We start from the raw sequence: 22,276 nt of genomic DNA on the forward strand, positions 1-22,276 counted from the left end.
AGGGGAAAAGGAAAGCCCACTTTGATAATTTGGTTTTCTGGCTTCTCATAAGGATCTTCAGTGTCAATTCGTTTTTGCATCCTTGCATATTTTTAAAGTCAGGACTCTTTCTAAAACAAATATTTTGCAAGGTTTCTTGTTTGAAATAAAGCCACATCTATGCCAATTGTTATGTTCTTTGATTGTGCTAGCTTTTTTTTTACCAGTATGGTCCTTTGATTTATGACCCATCATTTACAGCATATTTACAACTTGCAACTAGAGACTTCTATTTAAATATTTCATAGAAAGCACATATCTTGATAACCAAAGTTTACATGCATCATTTAAAATGAAGCATAAAGAAAAATAGCATAGGAAGTTAAAACAAGCCAGAAATTGTAAAAGCTGCATTTTAGAGTATGTGTAAACACTCTTTGGTGTTTTATGGCCAAGGATGTTATCTCCTTTAACACTTTGGGAACCGGTCACTACTTGACAGAAAGCAAAAGCCTTCTGAAGTTTCTTTAAGCTAGCCTGACATTTTATGTAATAAAATAAGTAACTAAAATCATAAGTATGTGTCATTATATTTTCTAAGCATCACGGGTATAAATATAATTGTAGATGTCTCTTAAAATTCAATAACAGTCCAGGCAAAATTGTAATGGCCTAACATAAGAATAAGCTGTACATTTTATTAATAACCTTTTTTTTCATTAATATTGAGGTTTCTCTCCTATACCCTGCTCTGGAACAGCGATGTGAACACCGGTCTGCCACTGCCAACTAAAGTACCCTAAGCCACAAGGACCCAGATCCTCAAAAGGATTTAGATAACTAGGCAATCACAGGAGCAACACTGCAATATACAAAGCCTAAACTAGGAACCTAGGCTCCTTATACAATGAAGGGGAGAACTAAGCACCTTAAGATTCAATCCACAAAAGTCAGCATGCTTGGCAGTGCCTTCCCCTTAGCTACCCAATGAAAGATGCTGACAAGAAGTGTGTGTTCTAAGTCCTTTCCCTTTGACTGAGATACAAGCGCAAGTTTGGGCTTCAAAGAGGCTCCTAGCACTGTAAGCCTGAGGGCCACTGGGCTGCAGAGTGATTCTCACTCTTTCTGGCCCACGTACTTAATTTTTTTTTATTTAATTAAAACGGAACAACTTCAATAGGAGAGATTGAGGGGGACCCACATTAGAACATCCCATAACCAAATGGTTAGAGCAAGGGCTAGTTGAAGGGACAGGTGATTGCCTGGGATGCTGGGCTTGGGGGGCACTGAGCTCAGAGTGTTGTTTTTGTTGATAGCAACAAACGGGAAAATAAGATGTTTGAAGTAAAATGTTTCAAGTATTCCGTATGTGGATTCATTTTTCACTAACCTCCTACAATGTTCTGGACCTTTGTAGAATCTTGTGGAAACTTCCAGACTTTCTGATAACTAAGTTTTCCTTGAACCTCCTAGATTTACAGATTCTAGCATGCAAATTTATCATCTTATATGACAGGGCTAAATCACGTATGCAACTATTGCACCAAAATTGTGAAACAGGCTACAAATGCAATAAAAAATAAGGTATTCAAAAGTTTAGCAAATGGAAGGGGTGCCATTTGGTCTAAGGCTGGCCCTCATTAGAGAACATACCTCAGAGATAGTAGATCTCTGTTTAAACACTTTCTCTTCATCGTGCAGAAAGGGGACATCATAACCTCTACTCCTCTACCTAGAGTCATATACCTTACTATTAGTACAACTACCATACACTCCAGACCACACATCAGAAACTTTACTTTGTTCCCCTTAACTCTACCTTCTGCATGCATCCCATGACCAAATGACCGTCTCTAAACATCATTAGCTGTGGATGTTTCGTGCAGCATTAGGTTTGTCAGGAGGGAGTATTTTGCTAAAGAGTAGCAATGGAATGCTGGTATCCCTAGCAACCATCTGAAAAAAATAAAGCTGTGCAATGACACAACTACTCTAAAAGTTACAGAAAATTAACTAGGAAACACAAGTGAAAGATTACAGATAAGTTACAGCCAATAGAAAGCAGCTGGATAAAGTTTAGATGGGCTTTACTATAGATTCCCACACATCTATAAAATTAAGCTGTGCTTCAAGGCTGCATCTCTTTATGTATCCTCAGGTCAGATCATTCAGTGCAATAGTGTGGCCCCCAGTCATCCATCTTTCTCAAGGTTCGGACAGAGATGTGAGGCGTGCAAGCACATCACAAGAGCATGGATCTGTTCTAGAAGAACAAAACCATTTTATAGCGAGAAAAGCTTTGTTGTAATTTTAAACTTCACTTCATAAAAATTATAGAATAAAAGCTACCCTCATAAAACTTAATACTCTTTACTCTTAAGGTCTAATCTGTTTCATAGCTAGAATTATTTTTATAGTTTGTGACAGTTGAGGGGCTCCAAATGACTCTAATTTGATAGGTTTCAGAGTAGCAGCCGTGTTAGTCTGTATTCGCAAAAAGAAAAGGAGTACTTGTGGCACCTTAGAGACTAACCAATTTATTTGAGCATAAGCTTTCGTGAGCTACAGCTCACTTCATCGGATGCATACTGTGGAAAATACAGAAGATGTTTTTATACACACAAACCATGAAAAAAAATTTGATAAAAAGTGATCTCTGGGAGATGTTGGCAGACCAGATGCTAGCTCATACCAAGGCCTCTAGGCCTCACTGAACACCGACAAACGCATAGCCATAGGCATGGGAACTAGGGTGCGAAGAGTGCTGCAGCACCCCCAGGTTTTGCGCGGGGCTGCCCGGGCCTCCACTCCTCAGCCCGGGGCTTGGGTCCCAGCTGCCGGCCCTGCTCCCCGGCAGCCGCTGGCTCAGTGCCCGGGACTCTGCTCCCCGGCCCTGTGCCCGGGGCTTGGGTCCCAGCAACTGTCCCCCACACCCTGGCTGCTGGCCCTGTGCCCAGGGCCCCGTGCCCAGTGCCCCACTTACAGTCCCACACCAGGGGCTCTGCTCTTGGGCCACTGGCCCCGCTCCCTGGCAACTGTCCCTGTGCCCAAGGCCCTGCTCCTGGGGCTCTGCTCCTAGGGTCCCGGCCACTAGTCCTGCCGCCAGGGCTCCTCTCCTGGCCCCATGCCCGCCCCCAGCCTTTTCCCCCTTACCCGTCTGTGTCCCCTCCTCCCGGACACTCGGCACTGCTCCCGGCCCCAGCTGTGGGTGGCCACAGATGGGGTAAGGGGGCTGGCTTTCAGCACCCCCACTGTTAAAAGGGTTCAAGCGCCACTGTGCATCGCTGGAAACCAGTCTGGCTCGCCTGTGTGTTAGCACTGTTAAAATAGATGTTAAGTTTATAAGAATGTGTTTACTGTTTAGACTTGATTAAATGCTTGTAGGATGCTGCATTTATTCATCTCACATTTTACATTTGTATCCCACAGTATAAAGTTATATTGATTATTTGCATTGTAAACCCCTGAAACTTGGCAACAGGAAAGAAGCATTAATTAATGTGAAGTGCTAGTCCTGCACACAAGAAGGCCTACTGAAAACAAATGAGCCATTGTGAAACATCAAAGGACCAAAGACTTAGTTGATTGCCTCCCCCTCCTCTCCCACACACCCATGGACAGCAGAGGGGCACAAACATTTGTCTCATCAATTTCAACTCTGGGGGAAGTAAATAAAAATTCCTGACCAGAAAGAACTGTATTACTATTCTGCTTGTGGTTTGTGGAAGGCAATAGTTCTAAGCATGAGCAAGGGATTGGGTTAGCTCAAAAGGACATAGAAAGCTGTCTTATCACAGCAGTTTCTATTACCTTTTGGAATCTAAGACTGTAACTCATTTGTATTTCCATGTTTACCTGCTTTCATCTTGTAAATAACTCTTTCTTTTTTTCTTAGTTAATATATCTTTAGTTAGTTTACTACAAGTGTTGTTTTTGGTGAGAGGTCTGTTGAAATTGACCTGGGGTAAGTGAGTGGGAGTAAACTGAATATTGTTGTGATTTTTGGTGTAAAGGACCATCTATCATAAAGGCAAGTTTGTCTGGGTGGCAAGATAGATCAGAGTACTCCAGGGGACTGTGAGACTCCATGGTCAGGTTGCTATAGTGCTTAAGGAATTCACACTTGTTAGTTGGTTGATGAAATCTAGGCATAGAACTCACAATCAATTTAGGGTATGGGCCCTGCTTCTTGACAGTCTGCCATGAGGTTGGCATTCAGGCTCGTGAGCTATTCCTGACAGCTTGACCCTCTGCTAGCTGCATTGCATTGCAGACCAGCAAGAGTGCATCACAGAGAAAAACAATCAGGTGCTAGAAAAGTATTAGTTCTTACTCAGCATCATTTTTGTATCTCAGAAATGTTTCTCAGAAATGACAATGAAGGAGGGCCAAACCCAGGTCATACCACATGTTGGCCAAAGTTCTCTGCTATGTGCATTTTTATGCTTCATTATTATTAGCATTATGGTAGCACCTAATCAAGATCGGGGCCTACTGCCTTAGGTATTGGACAAGTATGTTATATTGGGAAGAAATAACATACTCTCCTGCTTCTGCATCTCTAACAAAGCTCCACATCTACGGCCTTAAAGGACTGAACCCCATCCTCAAGCGGAGGGGGTAGAAAGGGAAGTAAAATGGGAAGAGGGGGAAGCGGTACATAACTTGGTTGCACACCAGAATGGAATCTTCCCCATATCAAGTCTTTGCTCCACCATTACCATCGTTTACCATCATTACCTTATGAAAATGAGGTATCCTCACTTCTCAGCCTCTCCTGTTTTCTTTTGGACTATTCACTCCATCATTTTCCTAAGTTGAGGTTCACTCACTCCTCAAATCAACAGGAAAAATCTTATTTAATAGCAGGCCTGAATTTTCCATACTAAGTGCGCATCCAGTATTAGGCAAGATCCTGAAGAGCTCCACCAATTGTCTTTCATTCATTGAGTAGGATTTCCCTGTGCTCTGAGACAGCTAAATAAAATAAGAACAGATTGAAACTCAGCAGCAGACCGTTTGTCATGCTCTCCCAGTTGGTTCAAAATTACTTCCCTTTAGGATCTGCCTGTTGGTACAATGGACCCCTGAAATGACATCACTTAAGTGGATTCACAATCTTTTTTTCTTCTTACTAGAAACTGTGTCACATGTTGGATTGTAGACTGCAAATTTTGACCCAGATCCTGCTAATGAATACGTGCATAGATGTTTGCAGGATAGGGCCTCATTGCCAATTCACTTTAAGTGCCTCACATGCAGTAGGTTAAGCCATAATCTTTTGAGACAGACAACAATAAACCCTTTTTCTGCTTTGAAATGAAGTCTGCCAGCATTTAAAAAAAAAAAAAAAAGTGTCCCATCTACCTCTGTGCGTGGGAGAACTTGAAGGAGCAGGCCGGGACAGGCCCAGCAGTGAGGGAGATAAATACTTAATGAGGGACACCAGGCAGCTCCTCCCCCCGTTGGAGTCTATGGTATCTATTGGCCAGCTGGGGGCAAGTGCAGGGCTAATTGACCAGCATTCTCCAGCTCCCAGGAATAGGGACTATGTGGAGCCTCTTTTGGCTCCATTCCAGCAGCCCCACTCTACCAACCCCAAAGTAGGAATGGGAACCTGGCCTGACAGAAACTGTGGGTCTAGCCCAGTGATTCTCAAACTTCACTGCATCACAACCCCCTTCTGAGAACAAAAATTACTACATGACCACGGGCAGGGGCGGAGTCCAAGCCTGCCACCCAGGCTGAAGCCCTGGGACTTTGGCTTTAGCCCCGGGCCCCAGCAAATCTAACTCTGGCCCTGGCAACCTCATTAAAATGGGGTCATGACCCACAGTTTGAGAACCGCTGGTCTAGCTGATGGGCTGTCTGGGGTTCAGGAAGCAATTTTTTCTCCTGTGGGCCAATCGGAGTGCTTTCCTTGTAGCACCTTCAAGCCACTATGAGCTAAGTAGGAATGAGCTTGATACTTAGGTACTTGGTGGAATTATTAATTCGTCACAATTTGCAGCCAGTTTCCAGTGTGTTTAAAAGGATAAAACAAATGGTTCCCAGGAGTAAAAGACCTGGGATTTGGTGATAGTCATTTGGCTCATGGATAGGGTGAGACATTGTGGCCTTTGTGGGATGAGGTCCCCACCCTTCTGCACGCTCTGTCCCCCTTATGGTGGTGGGGGGGAATGGTAGGACCCATAGCAAGCTGAGTCCTCTGGGGTTAGCTGAGGACAGCCTATCCCAAATGACAGGCTATGTAGTAGGAGCCCTGAAACTCCTGCACTGCAACCAATTAGATGCCTGGTATAGGAAAGTGTGTGCGATGGGTGGGTAGCGCCCCTCCCCTGTGTTATAGTTTAATAAAAGTTGCAGCCTGCTGCTTAACCGCCATCCACATCTGTCCTTATTTTGCCGCTATGTCTGCATCAAATACGATCATGTAATTAAATTCTCTCGCTCTTTCAAGATATAATGAATATGCACAATAGGGCAAATATGAGATTACATAAACAATTTTAACATTGGCATTTCCTGTCTTTTGACTCCTTCATTTTGCAAGCTTGCCACTCTTCTTTCAAAGTTTATTTCTCTTTTTATATGGAAAAAGTATGTGCATTGTATTCTGGAATAAAATTATCACTTGAAATAATCTTTTTTTCTGTTTGAGATAATATTTTTCCTTTATTCCCCCAAGACCGTGTGAGCCTCGGGTTTTGAATTTTTAAGGGATACATTTTATTGATTACTTCTGAATAGCATTTTTTTACATATACTGTAAGTCTAAGGAAAATAGAAATGTCAGATATTACCGCTTTCAGGTAGAATTTGTTTACGGATATTCAAGGTATGTTGTATTCTTTTTGAATTCTAAGGGTCTTTTCTTCTCAAAATGATTTTATTAGTTGGTATGGGGCTGTTTTATTAACTTTGCGACTTGGGGTCTTTATTGTGGTATTCCCTAACAAAGAAGCAAATAGTCCTGTGTCCAGCAACCAATTTATTATTATTATTATTTCTTAGAATCATGTGTAGCAAACTGTGTGTGATCATGGCTCCCTCTGGTGACTGGCCCTATAGACTCCAATAGCTTGATGCTTACATCAGACAAATTCTCCTTTAGTTTACAGGACAAAGGCAAGTCTTTTTGGTGATGTAGATCCTGCGTTAAGGATTTGGTTTTCCACTGATGACTATGGTTCTTGTTTGTGTGAAGCCCTATTTTTTTTCATAGAGTACATACATAAAACACAAATAGAAACTTGAGCTCGCTGTTGAGATGCACCCTCCAGTTCATTAACTTTACCCGGTCTGTATCTGCACTTCAGAATGAGGAATGACATTTTCACCTTTTTTGCCACTTTCAAATATGTTAAAATACTCAGCACAGCCTTCTGTTTCTCTAGGAGATGGCTGTATGAAGACGTCTTAACACCCCAAATTATGTTCAAATGGCTTAGTAGCAACAACATTTATTAAAGGGCATGAATAAAATGACCTCTTACAGAACCTAAAGTATAGGGTAGTTCTTGCCAAGGTAATTAAGCTACCTCACAATCTATTGTCAGAACTTCCTCTACCTCCTGACTCCCCTTCCCACAAATATTCAAGCAAACATCCCTCACATTCTGAGCCAAGAACTAGAGAACTCCCATCTCCAAGATACTTATTGCTGAATGGACCCCACACTAGGAAAGGCGATGTTAATCTTTAGTAGACCCCTTATTCAGTATGGAAATTCTGTAGCCCTCCCTACTTTTACTCCCCAGTTTGACATGCCTAAACTGTGAAGGCCAGCTATTGAGTGTATGTTTATACTACCTTCACAGGGTTTAAATGTGACTCATGTTAGACTAGCTAGCTGTAATCTAGATAGCACAGGTACTGAAGCACTATACCCCCCCACACGACTGTAATGTAGACATACCCTGAACTGCAAATCCTGTTGTAGGATAAACACTTGGTAGTCATAAATATATTCAATTTCCTACTAACTATTATTTCCCATCCCCATAAAAAAGCACATAAAATAATCAAGACCTCATTCCATTAGCGGCTGCATTATCTCTCAGTAAGGAATTTACAGCCAGAAGGCTTGAGCAAACATAGTTTCTCAAATTCTTAACTACTTTTAGTGAGTCTCTAGGATTCTTTAACTGACCTGCCACTACTAGTTTTCAGATTTGTTATGACATGCAGGTCTACTAACATTCTTAGAGATGCAGCCACTTTTTGTGCTTACATTGGTAAGTCTGATGGGACAATCATTCTGTATTTGGTAAGTCCAAATCACTTTGTGATCTCAATAGTTCACACTATTTCTATGTAAGAAATTGTGACTGTGGGTCATGATATAGTTTTTTTGTGCAGATAGATTGACAGGTATATTTTCCGTTTTCATGCAAGTATATTATTTGGTCAGTGAATCATTCTAGTTTTCAATAAAGGTAGAAGTGGCGAATACTGCTCAATATTTTCCATAAATATATTGGAATCTTAAAATGAATTTGCTTCTTCTGTGTCTATTTTCTTTGATTATTTTCATATTTGAGTTGACTACCAATAACGTTAGCTGAAATTTGCTGTGTACAATAGTCACAGAAAGCACATGCAAATATTAAAATCTTTGTGTTTTCACCAGAATCTGATTTTAAAAGTTACACTTATTCTATCTGGAAAACAGAAGAATGACACATGCTGTATGTATCTAGTCAAATATTGATTATTGAATAGATGGGTTGAAATCCTTTTGCACAAGCTGTGGAACAGGAATTATTCACAGAAAGTATTTGGTGAATAATTCCATATGAGAATAAATTAACATTCATATCTATTTATGGATGAGTGTCAATGGAAGAAAAAAAATCAGTTTTAACAGTTTATTAGACCTAGCCCAGAAAAGATTTTTCGTCCCCATGAAAAATTTCAACATACCTTTTTTATTATTATTGTCTATTTTTCTTCAAAAATGTTCAGTTTTTTATTAAAAAATTGAATATTTTTTCACAAAAGCTTCAGTCGCATACAAAAAAAGTCCTTAAAAAGATTAGTATTTTCAACCAGCTGTACACAATATTCACTCAACTTTAAACATACTAGATTTTTTCAGTGGACAGATTTCAATGCAGAAAGTGCTCCCCCACTGAAGCATCCACATTTCCCAGAGCAGAACGGGAAACATGCATTTTTAGGGTTAGAAATTCCACAGGAGGTGGTCATAAACTCCTCGAGCCTAATAACTCTAGATATTTGTTGTTATTATTAATCATGTTTGTTCTGGGGTCTGTGTGTGTGAGGGTGTTCATTTTCCTTACAAAGGAAATTAAAACAAACAAAAAAACCTTATGGTAATATAATCTTAGATAATGTATTCAAAATCATATCACAATGCACAAGGGGTACAGTTAAAGTTGCAGGTTCAGACTCATGTGTATTTCCTGGCTTTGGAAAAAAACTGGTTGAAAAAATGGGGTGTGGGGCAGAAAATCAGATTTTTTTCTGTTTATTAAATTAAAATATTTTAATCAAGATTTCAAATGTCAAAAAAAAAAAAGAAACCAACATGATATTTTAGCAATTCATTTTCTAACATTAGTATTCCAGTAACGCAAATGGTTACATTTTGATTTGTGTCCTGCATCTCTGAAAGATCTTGAGAAACATACTATACATGTTTCTTGTCAAACTCTTTATTTTGAAATACCATCATGCTTAATCCATCCTTTCACTCATCTACAGAAAACTTTGTATGGCAGGAAGCATTAAAACATTGAAGTGTGGCATTCAGGTGTGAAATATTTTCAGTTCTTTGTGCTCATTGTCATCCCTCAAAATCCATTTCCATTATAGTTCCTTAATGATCAATCTTCTCATATTCTTTGTCTTATCAAATTATCTAGGAATTAGCCTGATAATGTGACCATACCTTTCTGAATCTTTTATCGTCTCTGCAGAACACAGCCCAAACAGATGATATGGGGCCCAAAAAATTGCAAAAATGGTTCTTGACATTCTCATCTGTATTATTCCTTAATACAATACTTTCTTAACTCTTTTGTATTAAACGAATCTTTAGGCGGCTGTATTCTTCCTTACAAATCAGTACATCTCAAATTATACCACGGACCTATCAAAATCTGTGCTGTCTGCAGGCAAGTGCTGGAAACTAATCAACATGTCTATGGCTTCTGCCACACACAGTTAAAATTAAACCAGCTTTTCTTGTTTTGTTCCTTACCTCTGAATCCATTGCTGCTTTACTGTATAGAGGCATGTAAATATCATGGTGATAAGCATGAACTATCTGTCTATCATTCAATAGCAAGAACCTCTGCTTAAAGCACTTCCAAGAGTCCTCTGCATTGCAGATAAACCTATATTCAGGTGGTGGTTTTATGTTGCCATTCCTTGTTGGCTGTGTTCCTTGTGTGGTACACAGCTGGTGTTGCAGTGGCTATTTATCTAAGCTACTTTATGGCTGCCTGAAGCATGTGCTATTTTTATTATGAGGTGGTGCCAAAGTATTCCCCTTGTCATGCTCTCAACTCTATCCACTCCTCATGTCTTCTTTCCAAATAAAGGACTGAGTCCTCAGGCTCAATAACCACCCAATTCTTTTATGGCTAAGATGAATGCGCAAAACACAGAGAAATCCCAGTTGAAACCACAGTAATAAATTATACTCCTCAATGGGCCAAATTCAGTTCTGGCATAAGAGGAACTCCAGTTAAGCCAATGGAGTTGCACAATCTTATACAAAGACTCTTTTTCTTTTATAACTGTGGTTTTACAAATTCACACACACATCAGGATAAGAACAGTTCCCCAAGAGATGGAGATTGTTTGAGGACTTGAATCTCAAAAGCTTTTTTCTAATTAGATTGATATATAACACTTTATAAGATTTACCAGAAGTCATAGGATATTAAAAATTATGAAGAAGGAGAAATACTACCAAGGAAGACAAATACTTAAAAATGACTTTGCAAGCCAAAATGTACAAGAGTCAGAAATACAGGGAAGGAGCCTAATATTATTATGGAATCAGATTTCATCAGAACATAAGAATGGTGATACTGGGTCAGCTCAATGGTCCATCTAGCCCGGTGTCTTGCCTTCTGACAGTGGTTGGTACCAGATGCTTCAGAGAGAATAAACAGAACGGAACAAAAATCAAGTGATCCATCCCCTGTCCCCCAGCCCCAGCTTCCAGCAGTTACAAGTTTAGGGATACCCAGAGCATGGGGCTACATCCCTGTGTATGGAGGAAATTTTGTTAACCCAGTAACATGCCTAAACAACTGCCTGCAGTTGGAATACCAATTGTTATGCTTATTGCTGAAATCAGCTGTACAATCTTTGTAACATCCTTAGCACAACTAACAGATCAGGAAGGGAGAGGGAAGTGAATGACTACGAGGCGTAAACATGACCCAGTGCCCTCCTGACTTGAGTTGGTTTTTCCAAAGCATGCGGTTTTGCAAGATGGGAAGTCTGGTAATAGTTATTGCTAGGTTCAATATAGCTGGTTAACTGATGGAAAACTACAGGCTGGAAAATTCCACACGTAGCTTCTCTTCAGCAGTTTTTTTAATAACAAGATATGCAATCCTAACAAACTGGGTATATAAAGTGGAAGAAACCCAGGCTCCTGGACACTTGAAGACTTGGACTTCTTTCAAGTTCCGCCGCAGATAGAAAGCTGGCCACTTATCCACTTACAGTTATCCACTCAAGACCTCCTCAAGACCCTGCATATATATGAATCTGGGGATAATTTGGGGTGCTCTACTAACCTATTGTGGGCATGTGTATGTCCTGTAGACTAAATAAAGTAGAAGCTTTGAGTGAAAGCACTTTTGTTTGCCTGCTTGCATCAACTATCTATCAGCCGAAGGTCGTGCCCCCATTGATTTATTTCCTGCCACTGCCTCATGACGAATAAAGTTATTAAGAGTTTTGGGTTCAGCAAAACTCCTTGACTAATAGCTCTTGATGGACCTGTCTTCTGTGAACATACCTAGTTTTTTTTTTAACCCATTTATACTTTTGGCCTTCACAACGTTCCGTGAGAACAAGTTTCACAGGTTGCCCATGCAGTGTGTGAAGAAGTACTTCCTTATGTTTGTTTTATACCTGCTGTCTATTAAATTTCATTGGGTGATCCTGGTTCTTGTATTATGTGAACGTAAAACTAATATTTCCTTATTCACTTTCTACACATCATTCATGATTATATAGATCTCTATCATATATCCCCCTGTGTAATCTCTTTTCTAAGTTGGACAGTCGCAGTGTTTTTAATATCTTCTCATATGGAAGTTGTTCCACACCCTAATCATTTTTGTTGTCCTTCTCTGTACTTTTTCCCGTTCTAATAAATACCTTTTTGAGAATTGGCAACCAGAACTGCACACAGTATTCAAGGTGTACTGTACCATGGATTTATATAGTGGTATTATGAGATTTTCTGTCTTATTATCTAACACCTTTCCTAATGGTTCCTAACATTCTGTGAGCTTTTTTGACGGCAGCTGGACATTGAGCAGATGTTTTCAGAAGACTATCCACGATGACTCCAAGATCTCTTTCTTGAGCGGTAACAACTAATTTAGGCCCCATCATTTTGTATGCATAGTTAGGATTATGTTTTTCAATGTGCATTACTTTGCACTTATCAATATCAAATTTCATCTGCCATTTTGTCACCCAGGTACCCAGTTTTGTGAGATCTCTTTGTAACTCCTTGCTGTCATCTTTGGACTTAACTATCTTGAGTAATTTTGCATCATCTGCAAACTTTGGAAAATCACTGTTTACTCCTTTTTCCAGATCATTTATGACTATGTTGAAAAGCAGTAGTCCCAGTACAGGTCCTTGGAAGACTATGTGACCTACCTCTCTCCAGTATGGAAACTGACCATGTATTCTCACCCATTAATTCCTATATTTTAACCAATTACTGATTTAGGAGAAAACCTTTCCACTTATCCCATTACTGCTATCTTTTGTGAGGGATCTTGTCAAAAGCTTTCTGAAAATCCAGGTACACTATATCCACTGGATCACCCTTTCCACATGCTTGTTGACCCCTTCAAAAAATTCTAATAAATTGGTGATGAATGTTTCCTTTTATATTCTTCCGTAATGTATAATGTTAGTCTGTGTCTGATTATTCTCTCCTTTGCTATAGTTTCAACCAATGGAAAAAGTTAGGCTACCAGCCTATAATTTCCAGGATTGCCTCTAGAGTCTTTTTTAAAAATCAAAGTTAGATTAGTTATCTTCCAGTCATCTGGTACAGAGGCTGATTTAAGAGATAGGTTACATACCACAATTAGTAGTTCTGCAAGTTCATATCTGAGTTCCTTCAGAAATCTTGGGGGCTTAATCCTGTTAATCCTTAATACTGTTAAAATTATCATTTTTCTCCGAAACCTCCTCTTCCCGATGCCTCAATCTGAGACAGTTCCTCAGATTTCTTACCTAAAACATATGGCACACATGTGGGGATCTCCCTCACATCCTCTGCAGTGACAAGAATTCATTTGGCACCTTAGAGACTAACCAATTTATTTGAGCATAAGCTTTCGTGAGCTACAGCTCACTTCATCGGATGCATTCAGTGGAAAATACAGTGAGGAGATTTATATACACACAGAACATGAAAAAATGGGTGTTATCATAGACACTGTAAGGAGAGTGATCACTTAAGATGAGCTATTACCAGCAGGAGAGCGGGGGGGGAGAAAACCTTTTGTAGTGATAATCAAGGTGGGCCATTTCCAGCAGTTAACAGGAACATCCGAGGAGCAGTGGGGGGTGGGGGAAATAAACATGGGGAAATAGTTTTACTTTGTGTAATGACACATCCACTCCCAGTCTCTATTCAAGCCTAAGTTAATTGTATCCAGTATGCAAATTAATTCCAATTCAGCAGTCTCTCGTTGGAGTCTGTTTTTGAAGTCTTTTTGTTCTAATATTGCAATCTTTAGGTCTGAAATCGAGTGACCGAGAGATTGAAGTGTTCTCTGACTGGTTTCTGATTATTATAATTCTTGACATCTGATTTGTGTCCATTTATTCTTTTACGTAGAGACTGTCCAGTTTGACCAATGTACATGGCAGAGGGGCATTGCTGGCACATGATGGCATATATCACATTGGTAGATGTGCAGGTGAACGAGCCTCTGATAGTGTGGCTGATGTGAGTAGGCCCTATGATGGTGTCCCCTGAATAGATATGTGGACACAGTTGGCAACGGGCTTTGTTGCAAGGATAGGTTCCTGGGTTAGTGGTTCTGTTGTGTGGTGTGTGGTTGCTGGTGAGTATTTGCTTCAGGTTGGAGGGCTGTCTGTAGGCAAGGACTGGCCTGTCTCCCAAGGTTTGTGAGAGTGATGGGTCATCCTTCAGGATAGGTTGTAGATCCTTGATGATGCATTGGAGAGGTTTTAGTTGGGGACTGAAGGTGATGGCTAGTGGCGTTCTGTTATTATCTTTGTTGGGCCTGTCCTGTAGTAGGTGACTTCTGGGTACTCTTCTGGCTCTGTCAATTTGTTTCTTCACTTCAGCAGGTGGGTATTGTATTTGTAAGAATGCTTGATAGAGATCCTGTAGGTGTTTGTCTCTGTCTGAGGGGTTGGAGCAAATGTGGTTGTATCATAGAGCTTGGCTGTAGACAATGGATCGTGTGGTGTGGTCTGGGTGAAAGCTGGAGGCATGTAGATCAGAATAGCCGTCAGTAGGTTTCCAGTATAGGGTGGTGTTTATGTGATCATTGCTTATTAGCACCGTAGTGTCCAGAAAGTGGATCTCTTGTGTGGATTTGTCCAGGCTGAGGTTGATGGTGCGATGGAAATTGTTGAAATCACGGTGGAATTCCTTAAGGGCTTCTTTTCCATGGGTCCAGATGATGAAGATGTCATCAGTGTAGTGCAAGTAGAGTAGGGGCATTAGGGGACAAGAGCTGAGGAAGCGTTGTTCTAAGTCAGCCATAAAAATGTTGGCATACTGTGGGGCCATGCGGATATCCAGAGCAGTGCCACAGACTTGAAGGTATACATTGTCCCCAAATGTGAAATAGTTATGGGTGAGGACAAAGTCACAAAGTTCAGCCACCAGGTTTGCCGTCACATTATCAGGGATACTGTTCCTGACAGCTTGTAGTCCATCTTTGTGTGGAATGTTGGTGTAGAGGGCTTCTACATCCATAGTGGCCAGGATGGTGTTTTCAGGAAGATCACCGGTGGATTGTAGTTTCCTCAGGAAGTCGGTGGTGTCTCGAAGATAGCTGGGAGTGCTGGTAGAGTAGGCCCTGAGGAGGGAGTCTACATAGCCAGACAATCCTGCTGTCAGGGTGCCAATGCCTGAGATGCTGGGGCATCCAGGATTTCCAGGTTTATGGATCTTGGGTAGCAGATAGAATGCCCCAGGTCGGGGTTCAAGGGGTGTGTCTGTGTGGATTTGTTCTTGTGCTTTTTCAGGGAGTTTCTTGAGCAAATGCTGTAGTTTCTTTTGGTAACCCTCAGTGGGATCAGAGGGTAATGGCTTGTAGAAAGAGGTGTTGGAGAGCTGCCGAGCAGCCTCTTGTTCATATTCTGACCTATTCGTGATGACAACAGCACCTCCTTTGTCAGCCTTTTTGATTATGATGTCAGAGTTGTTTCTGAGGCTGTGGATGGCATTGTGTTCTGCACGGCTGAGGTTATGGGGCAAGTGATGCTGCTTTTCCACAATTTCAGCCCGTGCACGTCGGCGGAAGCACTCTATGTCGAAGTCCAGTGTGTTGTTTTGACCTTCAGGAGGAGTCCACCTAGAATCCTTCTTTTTGTAGTGTTGGTAGGAAGGTCTCTGTGGACTAGTATGTTATTCAGAGGTGTGTTGGAAATATTCCTTGAGTTGGAGATGTCAAAAATAGGATTCTAGGTCACCACAGACCTGTATCATGTTTGTGGGGGTGGAGGGGCAGAAGGAGAGGCCCCGAAATAGGACAGATTCTTCTGCTGGGCTGAGTATAGTTAGATAGATTGATAATATTGCTGGGTGGGTTAAGGGAACCATTGCTGTGGCCTCTTGTGGCATGTAGTAGTTTAGATAGTTTAGTGTCCCTCATAAAAAAACAACCTTCCACACAAACTTCCTCGTGGCTGGACTTTACAAAAACTAGACAAGCCATTTACAACACACTCACTCTGCTTCTCTACAAAAGAAAAAGGACACTAAACTATCTAAACTACTACATGCCACAAGAAGCCACAGCAATGGTTCCCTCAACCCACCCAGCAATATTGTCAATCTATCTAACTATACTCTTAGCCCAGCAGAAGAATCTGTCCTATCTCGGGGCCTCTCCTTCTGCCCCTCCACCCCCACGAACATGATACAGTTCTGTGGTGACCTAGAATATACCTGTGTGTATATAAATCTCCTCACTGTATTTTCCACTGAATGCATCTGATGAAGTGAGCTGTAGCTCACGAAAGCTTATGCTCAGATAAATTGGTTAGTCTCTAAGGTGCCACTAGTACTCCTTTTCTTTCTGAGAATACAGACTAACACGGCTGCTACTCTAAAAGAATTCATTTAGCTTCTCCACAATGACCTTGTCTTCTTTGAGTACTCCTATAGCACCTTGATCATCCGTTGGCCCTTCTGATTGTTTGGTAAGTTTCCTGATTCTGATATACTTTAAAAAATGCTGTTAGATTTTGTGTCTTTTGTTAGTTGCTCTTCAAATTATTTTTTTGCCTACCTAACTATACTTTTACACTTGACCTGCCAGAATTTATGCTTCTTTCTGTTTTCCTCACTAGGATTTGACTTCCAGTTATTAAACGATGTATTTTTACCTCTAACCACCTCTTTTATTCTGTTGTTTAGCCACAGTGGCATTTTCTGGTACTCTTCCTGTTTTATTCATTTATTTATTTATGGTGGTGTACATTTAGTTTGAGAAGCTATTATGGTGTTTTAAAATAATTTCCATGAAGCCTGCAGGTATTTCACTTTTGTCATTATTCTTTTAAAAAAATTAAATAGCTTCCTCATTTATATGTAGTTCCCCTTTCTGAAGTTAAATGCTACTGTGGTGGGTTTAGTACCATCCCCCCGCCTACCCCTTCCCAGAACATCAAATGTAATTACATTATGGTCACTGTTGCTGAGTGATTCAGCTATATTCTCTTGTTGGAGAAGAACCTGTGCTCCACTTTGGACTAAATCAAGAACTGACTCTCCCCTTCTGGCTTCCAGGACTAGCTGCTACAAGAAGCAGTCATTAATGGTGTCTAGAAATGTTATCTCTGCATCCAGTCCTGAGATGACATGTATTCAGTCAATATAAGGATAGTTAAAAGCTCCCATTATTATTGGGTTTTTTGCTTTTGTAGCTTCTCTGTTCTCGCTGAGCATTTCACAATCATTGTCACCATCCTGGTCAGGTAGTTAGTAGTATATTCTTACTGCTTTCCTCTTCTTATTCAAGCATGACATTTCTATGGTGTTACGCGGCTAATACACCCTGTCACCCTTTGGGGGCGGGGAAGAGGTGTATTACAGCCCTGCAGTTCAGGCTGTAGGACTGCTTCTGGTCTTGGGGCTGTGTGGCCCTGTGACCTTAGTCAGTAGCCTGGCCCTTGCTATCAAGATAGTAAGGCCTAGTGGCCAGAGTCAAGAGCCCACCCTTGCTATCGGAGCAGTGTGGCCCAGTGATCAGAGTCAATAATAGGGCCCTTGCTTTCAGGGCAGTGAGGCCTAGTGTTCAGAGTCAGCAATACAGCCCTTGCTATGAGGGTAGTGCGTCCTAGCAGCCAAATTCAGCAATACAGCCTTTGCTAGCAGCCAGAGTCAGCAATACGGCCCTTGCTATCAGGCAGTGTGACCTACCAGCCAGAGTCAATAGTGCTGGTGAGCTGGGCCACCACCCCGGGATGGGCGGTTGCCAAGATGGGGGACCCGGCCCTGCCCTCTACACTGGGTCCCAACCCATTGCCCTGTTGGTGATGGGGATCCTATCAAAACATGCCAAAGCTGCCTCCGGTTCTACGACTGCTTCCCTGGGTCACTTCCTACCAGATTCTCTGCAGTTTTCCATCTCCAGGGTCTCCACAATCTCTCCCCTTTATACAGCATCCTGAACCTGTGAGTCGGGGTCTGTGTCTGGCTGGCTGGCTGGCTGGCTGGCCTCCATGTCCTGGAGAGCTGGTGGTCCTCCTCCAGGAATCAACAGCACACCTCCTTCCTCGCTGGCAGTCAGCCCAGACTGAGCTGCTCTTCTGCCTTTTATATCCCGTCTCCAGCTGAGGCATGCCCAGCAGAGCTGAGGGGGAGTGGCCTCCTCACCCCAGAAAGGGGATTAACCCTACTACACCAATGTGGGGCTGATACACGCCTTCACACATGCATAGAGATTCTATGGTACAGTTTTATTCATTTAAGATTTTTATTATATTTGACTCTTTACTTTCTTTCACATATAGTTCCACTCCTCCATCAGCATGACCTACTCTGTCATTCCTATATGTTTTGTATTCTGGTATTACCATGTCCCATTGATTATCTTCATTCCACCAAGTTTTTGTGATGCCTATTATATAAATATCCTTGTTTAATATCAGGGACTCGAGTTCACACATCGAAGTATTTACATTTCTAGCATTTGTCATAGATTTATAAAGTTCGTCAATATTTATTTCTCTGCTTTAATATGATGTTTGTTTAATATGATGTTTGTCTTTCTTCCACAGGACAGAAGCGGCTTTGTCTGTACAAAGTGCAAGCTGGTCTCCATATTGGAAGAGAAGATTGAAGGTCTGGAACAACAGATAACGACCCTGCGTTGCATACGAGAAACTGAGGATTTTCTGGACAAAACACAGGATAGGCTTCTAGGGGCACAAAGCTCTAAAGATATAGAGCAGGTTGCACAGAGGAGCCAAGAGGCCAGTGAAGAAGCTTGGCAACATGTGACCTCCAGAAGAGGTAAGCGGAATGTCCGGGTTCCAGTAACACAGACACAGGTAACCAACCGCTTTCATGTTCTCTCCACAGGTACCATTGCGGAGAGTGGACCAGATGATATGTCTGGGGGGAGAAAGCAGAAGGAGACTCCGCTGGTTGGAAGGCATGAGATGCGATGTCCTGAGGTTGGGGGTTCCACGACCACCACTCCCAAGAGGAGAAGGCGGGTGGTGGTGGTCGGGGACTCTCTCCTCCGGGGGACTGAGTCATCTATCTGCCGCCCTGACCGGGAAAACCGAGAAGTCTGCTGCTTGCCAGGGGCTAAGATTCGCGATGTGACGGAGAGACTGCCGAGACTCATCAAGCCCTCGGATTGCTACCCCTTCCTGCTTCTCCACGTGGGCACCAATGATACTGCCAAGAATGACCTTGAGCGGATCACTGCGGACTACGTGGCTCTGGGAAGAAGGATAAAGGAGTTGGAGGCGCAAGTGGTGTTCTCGTCCATCCTCCCCGTGGAAGGAAAAGGCCTGGGTAGGGACCGTCGAATCGTGGAAGTCAACGAATGGCTACGCAGGTGGTGTCGGAGAGAAGGCTTTGGATTCTTTGACCATGGGATGGTGTTCCATGAAGGAGGAGTGCTGGGCAGAGACGGGCTCCATCTTACGAAGAGAGGGAAGAGCATCTTTGCCAGCAGGCTGGCTAACCTAGTGAGGAGGGCTTTAAACTAGGTTCACCGGGGGAAGGAGACCAAAGCCCTGAGGTAAGTGGGAAAGCGGGATACCGGGAGGAAGCACAGGCAGGAATGTCTGTGAGGGGAGGGCTCCTGCCTCATACTGGGAATGAGGGGTGATCAACAGGTTATCTCAAGTGCTTATATACAAATGCACAAAGCCTTGGAAACAAGCAGGGAGAACTGGAGGTCCTGGTGATGTCAAGGAACTATGACGTGATTGGAATAACAGAGACTTGGTGGGATAACTCACATGACTGGAGTACAGTCATGGATGGTTATAAACTGTTCAGGAAGGACAGGCAGGGCAGAAAAGGTGGGGGAGTAGCACTGTATGTAAGGGAGCAGTATGACTGCTCAGAGCTCCGGTACGAAACTGTGGTAAAACCTGAGTGTCTCTGGATTAAGTTTAGAAGTGTGTGCAACAAGAGTGATGTAGTGGTGGGAGTCTGCTATAGACCACCGGACCAGGGGGATGAGGTGGATGAGGCTTTCTTCCGGCAACTCACGGAAGCTACTAGATCGCATGCCCTGATTCTCATGGGTGACTTTAATTTTCCTGATATCTGCTGGGAGAGCAATACAGCGGTGCATAGACAATCCAGGAAGTTTTTGGAAAGCGTAGGGGACAATTTCCTGGCGCAAGTGCTAGGGGAGCCAACTAGGGGGGGCGCTTTTCTTGACCTGCTGCTCACAAACCGGGTAGAATTAGTGGGGGAAGCAAAAGTGGATGGGAATCTGGGAGGCAGTGACCATGAGTTGGTTGAGTTCAGGATCCTGACACAGGGAAGAAAGGTAAGCAGCAGGATACGGACCCTGGACTTCAGGAAAGCAGACTTCGACTCCCTCAGGGAACAGATGGCCAGGATCCCCTGGGGGACTAACATGAAGGGGAAGGGAGTCCAGGAGAGCTGGCTGTATTTCAAGGAATCCCTGTTGAGGTTACAGGGACAAACCATCCCGATGAGTCGAAAGAATAGTAAACATGGCAAGCGACCAGCTTGGCTTAATGGTGAAATCCTAGCGGATCTTAAACATAAAAAAGAAGCTTACAAGAAGTGGAAGGTTGGACATATGACCAGGGAAGAGTATAAAAATATTGCTCGGGCATGTAGGAAAGATATCAGGAGGGCCAAATCGCACCTGGAGCTGCAGCTAGCAAGAGATGTCAAGAGTAACAAGAAGGGTTTCTTCAGGTATGTTGGCAACAAGAAGAAAGCCAAGGAAAGTGTGGGCCCCTTACTGAATGAGGGAGGCAACCTAGTGACAGAGGATGTGGAAAAAGCTAATGTACTCAATGCTTTTTTTGCCTCTGTTTTCACTAACAAGGTCAGCTCCCAGACTGCTGCGCTGGGCATCACAGAATGGGGAAGAGATGGCCAGCCCTCTGTGGAGATAGAGGTGGTTAGGGACTATTTAGAAAAGCTGGACGTGCACAAGTCCATGGGGCCGGACGAGTTACATCCGAGAGTGCTGAAGGAATTGGCGGCTGTGATTGCAGAGCCCTTGGCCATTATCTTTGAAAACTCGTGGCGAACGGGGGAAGTCCCGGATGACTGGAAAAAGGCTAATGTAGTGCCAATCTTTAAAAAAGGGAAGAAGGAGGATCCTGGGAACTACAGGCCAGTCAGCCTCACCTCAGTCCCTGGAAAAATCATGGAGCAGGTCCTCAAAGAATCAATCCTGAAGCACTTACATGAGAGGAAAGTGATCAGGAACAGTCAGCATGGATTCACCAAGGGAAGGTCATGCCTGACTAATCTAATCGCCTTTTATGATGAGATTACTGGTTCTGTGGATGAAGGGAAAGCAGTGGATGTATTGTTTCTTGACTTTAGCAAAGCTTTTGACACGGTCTCCCACAGTATTCTTGTCAGCAAGTTAAGGAAGTATGGGCTAGATGAATGCACTATAAGGTGGGTAGAAAGCTGGCTGGATTGTCGGGCTCAACGGGTAGTGATCAATGGCTCCATGTCTAGTTGGCAGCCGGTGTCAAGTGGAGTGCCCCAGGGGTCGGTCCTGGGGCCGGTTTTGTTCAATATCTTCATAAATGATCTGGAGGATGGTGTGGATTGCACTCTCAGCAAATTTGCAGATGATACTAAACTGGGAGGAGTGGTAGATACGCTGGAGGGGAGGGATAGGATACAGAAGGACCTAGACAAATTGGAGGATTGGGCCAAAAGAAATCTGATGAGGTTCAATAAGGATAAGTGCAGGGTCCTGCACTTAGGATGGAAGAATCCAATGCACCGCTACAGGCTAGGGACCGAATGGCTAGGCAGCAGTTCTGCGGAAAAGGACCTGGGGTGACAGTGGACGAGAAGCTGGATATGAGTCAACAGTGTGCCCTTGTTGCCAAGAAGGCCAATGGCATTTTGGGATGTATAAGTAGGGGCATAGCGAGCAGATCGAGGGATGTGATCGTTCCCCTCTATTCGACACTGGTGAGGCCTCATCTGGAGTACTGTGTCCAGTTTTGGGCCCCACACTACAAGAAGGATGTGGATAAATTGGAGAGAGTCCAGCGAAGGGCAACAAAAATGATTAGGGGTCTAGAGCACATGACTTATGAAGAGAGGCTGAGGGAGCTGGGATTGTTTAGTCTGTAGAAG

The sequence above is a fragment of the Natator depressus genome, chromosome 1 (genome assembly GCF_965152275.1).
Source record: "Natator depressus isolate rNatDep1 chromosome 1, rNatDep2.hap1, whole genome shotgun sequence".
Lineage (NCBI taxonomy): Eukaryota > Metazoa > Chordata > Testudines > Cheloniidae > Natator > Natator depressus.